This window comes from Phaethon aethereus (assembly GCF_964289735.1).
Source record: "Phaethon aethereus genome assembly, chromosome: 11".
NCBI classification, from domain to species: Eukaryota; Metazoa; Chordata; class Aves; order Phaethontiformes; family Phaethontidae; genus Phaethon; species Phaethon aethereus.
This window is the reverse complement of record NC_138587.1, coordinates 7,280,666-7,289,793: the sequence shown is the minus strand read 5'-3', so window position 1 is coordinate 7,289,793 and position 9,128 is coordinate 7,280,666.

The following is a 9,128-nucleotide window of genomic DNA, read 5'->3' as shown; positions in this document are numbered from 1 at the left end:
CTGCATTTAGCAAAATGCTTTGAGAAAGGTGGCATTATGCAGGGGGCCAGCACAAGGCCGACATGCTACAGGAGTCCTTCTTCCAGGTTCTTTATCTGTGTGGGGCAGAAACTTAGTCTTAAAGGGCTTAAACTTTGATCCACATTTGAACAGTGCAAATTCTTTATAATTTTCCCTAGGAGGTCACACAGCCCTTATTATGCAATATCTGAGTGCTTTATCATTTCTAGCATGCTTTTTCTTTACAACACCCTAGTGAGGGAGTACGCGTTGTTGCTATTAATTAATTGTGTAAATGAAGAGCTGAAGCACAGAGGAGCTATGGGCATCATTGCATCAGTGAATAAAGCTTAGGCATGCCACAGCTGAAATGGGATCCACTGCCCTGGAGTTGGGTACCTGCTTGAAGGAAAACATTGGCAGCTGAGGAGGGGAGGTCAAGCACAGGTATCCCCCTGCTAGAAAATAGGAAATACCACGGACAGTCGTGCATGAAACCACAGCCCTCTCTGCAGTGCATCCTGCTTGCTTTGTGCTTCATACTGCTCAAGGTTAATGATTTTAAACACTGTCTTAGAGCTGTGACCTTGTGCCATATTTTTTTTAACCTGGTTAAGTTACATCCATCCTGGAGGGAATCCAAACACAGCTGCCCGCACCTTCTGCAATAGCACTGCAATACCTGGTGGCCTCATGCCATCCTGTTGCATGAAGTAAAATTTCCCCAGGTCAGTGATGAAGAGCTGCAGCTAAGGACACATAGAAGGCTCTCATCCAGTGGTGATAATTTTGATCTGGGAAGATCTGGACTCTGACAGTGAGCACTGATGTATTTTATAAGAAGCAGCTGTTGCCCAAGAACATGGCATCATGTAGTTGAATCTTCAGCCTTTTGTGGATTTCGCTCGAAATGACTAGATAAAAACAAGGACTTTTCAGACAGATCACCCGAATCCAAAGCTAGCACCAGTCCAAAGGCTAGGTTTCCTTTGCTTCAGTGATACCCTTATGTGATCAGATAGATAGTATTTTTTCATTACTTTTGTCACTGAAGAACTGTGTTTAATTATCCCTTGTGTACACACTATGAAGAAAGGCTTGTAAAAATACTTTCATAAATACACTATACTATTAAATTTAGATCACTCATATCTTCTTGTACAAAACCTTTTTGGTGAAATCTTTCATTTCACTAAAGAATAATGGTCTTTTGCCATTGACTTCAGTAGACTTAAATTTTATCTTTTGTAGTATCTTGTATTTTCTCTGAAAAACAAAATCTATACTATACAGGCTTTTGTTGCTGTGTTTTTAGTACTTTTTATTTCTGTCAAATATACCTATGGTATTTTAGTAAAAAAAGGCATTGATAGAAGGTCCTGAACATTTCCCAATATGCCTTCTGGAAGCTTTTGTATACTTAATAAAACCTTTTAAAAAAACAAAATGAGTTTACCTTTGCCCGTTGTGATCTGTAGGGTAATTGTTGCCTTTCTATTCAGTAAGGAATTTATCCTCATGGGGTTTCTAGTCCTGGCTCCATGAACACCATAACACAACTCTTGGTTGTAGTCTCTTATTCCAGGACCACCACTGGGAGCTCTTTGCCACAGAGTTTCTTTGACATTTTCAGTGATCCAGGCCAGCCCAACTCACACCTCCAGTTACATGGGCCCATAATGAGTCTGAAAGCAGCTGAGAATGACCTGGCAAGGGTCTGACAAGGTGATTTTCATACCTTCCCACCAGGCTGTATAAATTAATTCTAGGAACAGCGACCCAGGTCCTCATCTGTCCTTGCTCCAGGAGCTGATGTTAAGGCTCTTTGTCTAGCAAAAACCCAAAGCAAGCTTTTTAGATCATAAAACTTTGTTAATATAGACAACATTTTCAATAAAAAGGCTTTTTGTTCAGATATCTGTGAAAATCATCTGGAAAAGAGACACCTCTATTAACCTGTCCCCAAGGGCAAAAAATGCTACATTGGGTAAATAGTTCTTTAGGGCTTTCAGAAGTCTTCTAACATTAGCAGCTACTTCATGTAACCTGCTCAAGCCTCCTGTCATAGAAACACATACTTTAAGATTATGGCACTATTTCTATCATGTAGGAAATCAAGACTATTTTAACACAATTTTGGTGATTATGGCTGGCTGTCAGCGGTGGGTGGCCTGCCTCTTCCTTGTTACCTGGCCTCCTGTCCCCACCATGGGTTCAAACCACAATATCTCACTAATCAATGCAGCAAAGCAATGCCAAATAACTCTGCACTTTTAAGCATGTGAGTAGCCCTAGAAATGCTTTGCTGAACCAAATCCTATGAATTCAACACCTTGCAGGCTCAAGCTGTAATCCAGACTTGGAAAACTTTAAAGCTTTCCTAAGAACATTTTTAGTTATTAAAAATGACTGCTGCAATATGAAATATCCATTAGAAAAAGTTCTTGTGAAGGCATAGAAGCTGCCTGTGCATCCAATTTAGTGATTTGTGTGGCAAATTGAACACAAAATTCATACTTACATGCATGCTTAAGTCTGGAAAGCACCAGTATAAGTCAGGAAGCATGAGTGTTGTACCATAAATGTATGTACTAGACACATGGGGCGTGCTTGGGATATCAGACATGCAAGGATGATTGCTAACACTTTCATCGGAGTGCAATTATTAGACGTCTTTTATATTTCATTAGCTTGTGACCTTACTAGAAGTGATTGCTCATTTTTTCCAAGGTTGCTTGAACTTCTACAAGAGCCTGATTTTGACGCTAAGCCATTATTCCCAACAACCACAAAAGAAGCCAACAGTCCAGGCAGCAACTCCACACAGCACTCCCTGCAGCCACATCCCGCTGGTGAGGCATGAGAGAGTTTGACGGGGTGGTGTGACATGTAGCATGGATTGGATTTAGATTTATCCCACACACTCATTTCTTATTTATAGTTCCCCTCACTTTTCCCCTCCCTATATTGAGCTTTCCAAATTTAAAGGCATGGAGGAGGCATTAAAATATTTCAACACTTATTCTGAAGTGGCAAAATTTGTACACCTTCCTATGCCCCTTTTTAAGAGAATGATAAAGCAGTGACTGTGCCGCATGGTGGAGTGCCACACGACTAGAAGGGGACATTTTCTGCCGTCACACATTTTGCCAGATGCTCCTTTGCCACACATAGCGTGGTCTCCCAGGAAAGGAGCATCCAGGCTGCCTGAGAGCAGGGCTGATGAGCAAGGCCGGGGGACACAGATCCACAAGGTCACCTGTAGATTTGACCTCATCGCAAAGAGGAGCTTTAATGCTTTTTCTTTTCTACTGTTAATGAAAACCTTCTTTAGTGGGGTGATGATAGCCAAGAGGACGTCAGTACCCAGCACTTAAGGAACCGAGTGTAAAACCAGGCTGTCTTGTTAAGCGAGCGCAGGGGGCTGCAGTTTTCAGGCTTGTAACCACCACCAGTGTGTATTTATGCTGCTCTGGGCAGGCACCCACATTCGGCACACGGAGGAGCTCATGGCTGTGAAGGGGAAAGATGTTCACTGGCAGTATGTGCAGCAACAGAGCAAAATATAATGGTCCTCCTTCTAAAAAAAAAAATGAACCACATCCAGAAAGTGCAGAACACACGAGGAGACCAGAGAAGTCTGGAACCACAAATGAGTAGAGGTAACTCGGTAGTAACTTGGTAGTTAAAAACAAGCGAGCAAGCAAACAAACAAAAAAGAATGAAGTGCCAACCTGTATGTTTGAAATAAGCAATCATTTCAGACAACAACACAAGAGATTATTCAGAAGGACAGTTCCTGTGGCAGCCGATGCCAAATTTATTTGGCTGTGTTCAGAAAACACCTAGTAGACAATACAGGTGCATTCAGATTACATTGAGGAATGAATTTAAAAGACGACTTTCATGCCCTCTGCGGCGCCAGTGACATTGACTATAAAATAGTACTATTTAGACTTATCAGAACCGTGTGAGGGTGTTTTAATGAGTGACATTCATAACTGTCAGCAAAGCTTCCCATAATGGCAGCGCCGCTGAGAAATGACGACTTGATCTGCCATCTCCTTTGGCACTCACTAAAGTATTGCTATGCTTTTGTTTGTATTTGGAGAGAGGCTCTTTTACATTCTGACACCAAAAAAAAAGAGAACAAATAAAGGTAAATGGGATCTTCTAGGTCACTATGGTCAAGACCCTGCTATCACAGGTAATGGCATCGTATAATTCACCTTTAAAGACATACAACCTGTTGTCCTGTGGAGCCAAGCACCCGTCAAGCTGTGACCCTGCTGTGACATTTGTGCCTGCAACTTCGGTGTGTCTGCAGAGGGTGAATCTCCACGTCTTCAACAGCGCAGGTGTCTGGAGGCTTAAAGAAGCACAATCCTGCATGGCTCGAGATGCCCACCTTAGCCCATCAATCAGTTAAGGAGGGTATTTATGCAAGGGAAAGTGATACGTCCTCTCTCTCTAAAAAGGTATACATTTGGACAATATTGAAAAATCATCTTTCTTTTTTTAGTATTTATTCATTTATATGTTTATATGTTACTGCTACTTTAGTATTACTGTGAGTTTGAACTGAAAAAGCTTCCTTTAATGACTTTCCTTTCTTTTGTCGTTTTAAACTACTTTGTTCAGACACGCTAACTTTACACTGAACTTGGCTGTCATAGTGTGCTCTTTCAATACTTGTTAAAAGCATGTTTTCCCCTATTTCAACATTCTTGAAACACTGCAGAGTCATTTAAGAGTTGTAGATCGTATTTTAGTCAGAAACTCAAGATTCAATTTTGTGAGACAGCCTGAGAAATCTGTTACAGTGCAAGCCAGACAGGGAAAGCTTCCGAGGAGCAACACCACACGTCCTGCAGCAGGGTCTGGGCAATTCATGGAGAGTCTAGCACAGACACTGTTTGTACCCTCTAAATATAACAGTCCCTCCCAGTCTTTAAAAGATTCATTTACATTTTGATTTCTCCAAATTCACAGGTAACTCAGTGACAGATATTTGGCCATAAGTGTCCAAGGCAGCTGACTGTCCCAATCAGCTCCCTTTTGTAAACTGAACACTGCAAAGGACCCTCTCTTCAGAGACTACATGTCCAGCACTGCAGGAACTGCTCCTCTGCAAAGGCTTATTAAAATCACACCGAAGCTTACATTTAGCTGAATTAGTGTTTCCCAGCCAGTGCCGTGGGAAAGGCTAGAGGCAGTCCCAGCAGACCAGCATATAGTTTAAAGCCTTTTGGTGAATGCAGCTCTGTTTTACATCTTACCTGTTAAGGCATACGTGCCCAGCAGATTCTAATTTAGAAGGAAATATGGTTATTGCTAAAGGCAGCTAAGGAGTGTCTTATGCTGGGAAAGATGGGAATGTCCCTCAATGCACACACAGGACAGAGTCCTGCGCTTTGCCCATAGATACAGGAGACAAAGTCTGGATCTACCTCAAGCTAACCGTCTGGTAGTCCTAACGGTGCCAACACCTTAGCTGGTACTGCCCATCATTACACCGTGATCATCTCCGAATGGTCCATTTTTCACTACCAATTCCCCAGCCCATGGATTTGTCATTTTTCACACCAGAGTAAATCTGTGGGAAGAGAAACAAAGACAAACATGGAGCTTCCCATAGGGTCTCCAGAGTTTTGTAGCCTTGTGTGTGTTCAGTTGCAAAGGTGTCCCACCAAAATGTGTTGCATGAAGAAATTTCCTCCTTCTGTGGGAATATTGCTGTTTTGGATAGGCACCAAACAAGAATGTACCTCTAGGCTTCCCTGGTCAAATCCATCGGCTTCTGAGGAGCGGAAGATATCCACTCCCCTTCAAGGTCTAGTTCTGACTAAACTCAGACACGTCAGATTCCTTACGTATCCTGGATTCCCTCTGATGTGCAAAGCAGAGTTGTTCAGTGCCTGCTGCTAGCGACACATGAACTGGTACAACCGAAATGAAATAGGGACAAGCACTTCCCCAGTACGGCAGGGCTTGGCATTCCCTTCTTGGACAGATGAGATTCTTAAGTAGTTTTTAATCAGTATGTAATCAGCCCCAGCCATTAGTTATGCCATCTGATCACAAAACACAGCTCCAGAGAGAGATATCCTTAGGATATCTAAGAGGATCCATGCATTATTAAGTGAAAAAACCCCACAGAGTCTACCTATCACCCGTTAATACTATGTATAATAAGTGCTTGTTGAGCAAACTTGCCAAGTCTAATTATTCTCCCAGCAGACTACAGGGTTTTTTTGGCACTTCTACAAGTCTAATGGAAACCGCAGCAGGCCTGCCTCTGCAGAGGCAGCGTGGGGAAGGAAATCTCTCTGATGTGTTCCAGACTGCTGAGATAGTCCCTACCTTGCGTGCACATGCATGCACCCACACCCCAGCCTCCCTCCAACAGATCGGAGGGAAAATCCGCAAGCTAAAGCCTTGCAAACGGGCTGTAGCCCCCGGTGATGTAGGGACTGATGTGTTGAAAGCCCACGAGTCACTCAAATCTGATGGCAAGGGGGATCCTTAAGGCATCTTTGATGGTGCTGGGTGGGTTCGAGCCAGGTGCCCATCACAATGTGGAGCGAGAGGGGAGCTCCTTTCAACGCTGACTCCCAACCCCAGACCACAGCTTGCTGTCCATGACTGGGCTCTCCTTTCTGCTTTTCCATCCAGGGCAAACCACGTAATAAAGTTTGTTCCCAGGTCATAACCTGGGACATGATGTATGATGATTCATATTTCTTATTCATTTGGACTTACTTTTCTGAGATCTCTTAGCATTACTCCAAAAAGTCAATTTAACACTGAGATTGTGGGTATTTATACAGAAAGATTTTTCAGCACACATGCTCCTCCATGAGAAGTTGTGTTCTCCAGAAAGTCTGTAGTAGTCTGTTGGACAACAGTGCTAGTGGGTTGATATGGGGAAGATGAGTGAGTCCTCATAGCTCATCCAAGAAGTTAATAAAGATAACTGTGCTGATTAATTAAGACCAGAAGCAAAATCTCCCTGCTGCTCAAAGGGTGGGCTACAGCCATGTGGGGCTTCTCCTGCATGGAGTGCAAACATCTAATCTGTATTATGGTATTAAACATAGGTCTACAAGGAAGAACCTTCACCCCTCCAAAATAACCCTCTGTTTGGAGACCTCCATCAGTGGATTGGCTTAGAAAATCGCAAACATCCAGAAGATTGGTGTCCTTCTCATTAAGCTCAGTGTTTTGGAAAACACCCTGAGTATTTGGGTTTGTCTTTTTCTCTTTTCCTTTTTGTTAGCAAACCATTGCCAAGCTCTTTTTTTTTTTTTAAACAAAAAGTATTGTGAGTGCGGTGGCAAGAAATATATTGAATTCATTTACTCAGTAGGTATTTGTCCTCTGACTCACCTGTTACAGATAGCCTTCAAAAGACAAGATTGTGTAATTCCAGTATGAAACACGAGGGACAATTAAATTATGATTTCAGCTTTCAGCCAAAGACGACAGCAGTTACACACTGTATAAGTAGCAGTGCAGTGAAGTAGCTTTGTAATTACAGTGTAACTAAGCTGTAGCTAATGTACTTGTATTCTGAAGTGTATCTGAAGTTAGTAATTAGGTTCAGTACATGATGAAACACTAGCAATATACTTACCTTCACACAGTGTATTATTTTTCACTCGTATCTATCATGACCCTAGATATTTTCCAGCGATTAATGATAGGCTGTGAAAAGTTGATAGCCTGAAGTTCAGCAGAGAGCCATTAAACTGGCCTGGTCATTAATCCCTAGAAAATACCCTGCACCAAGGTTGTTATAAGGTGAATATGGAAAATAACATTTCACACGTTGGCTTTTGTCTTAGCTGTTATGTCTTCGACAGTGTGTAGAAACAACACCCCAAATGCAAGTGACTCCTTCTCCCTTGTATTTGGATGTGCCTAATGTTAAAAGGGACGAATCCTCCCTAAGTTCACCTTTGCACATCACTGAAGGATGCCAGTAGAAGACGCTGAATAGACAGCCTGTATTCCAGCAAGTCTGTCTTAGCCACAGTTGTCTGGCAACTTTTGGAGGTTAATTTTAGACTGAACCTCCATTTTCTGAAATGTGTAATTCCGGCTTCTCTGAACTGAGAAACAACACCGCCGGCCAAGTAAAAATATCCATTACTGGGGGAATATGTAAAAACACTGTTTCATCAGTCATCCTCCTCACATGATTCCCTCCCAGAACTGAGGGTGAGGGTGGTAATGAAAGTAATTTAACATACATCTATAATTAATTTACGACATTATTCCTGCTGATGGCAATCATCTTACCTGGGAAAGCTCATGAAATTGATCTTAATGCGTAAAAATAGAGATGAAAAAGCACTAAAGGCAGCTAAATGTGGTTTACTTCCAAGCATGTAAGCAGTTAAGCACTGTTTGGAGAAATGTTTTGGGGCTCATTTAGCAGGAACCATTACCTGTGAGAAATGATGGCGCGCACACAAGCTGAGCAGGGCTTTCCCCTCGACACACACAGTTTGTGAGCACTGGTGAGCGCACACCAGGCCTTTGCTCCTGGAGGTGCTCCAGTTTTGCGTAATGTGAACAGAAATGTGAGAGCGGGTTCGAAGAGGCTTTTCAGAAGGGTACAAAGCTGCTGGACAGCTAGAGGTAGCACCCGGGACAGAACTGCACCAGTTCATGGCTGTTACTGGAGTGCCATCCGAAGCCATGAGCCCAGGCCCCCGGCATCCTGTCGGAAGGAGAACTCTGGCCAGTGTGCAGAACATCCAGATGTGCAGATGCGCACCGCACACACCCTTATCTGTGCACACATTGCACGTGGAGAACGGATACCACATGCATGTGACAGAGAGTCCTATGTCTACGTGTGCAGGCTGTGTCTAGGTCTTCCTGGTGGTTTAAAAGCATCCTGGGGTTGCTCAGATATCACTGGGTGCTTGTCTATTAGCCAGTATCTTTTCACCAGCTGGGGCTTTTCTGCACATCCCCGAGCCACTCAGCCGGGCTGATGGTTCCTACCCTCCCAGTGTCTCTACGCTCCTAGAGCAGCAGAGAACCGCTTGGGACCGTCAGGCTGGTAGGAACTTATCTCATGCTCTGACCCGCACTTCCCAGAGACCCTACTTTAA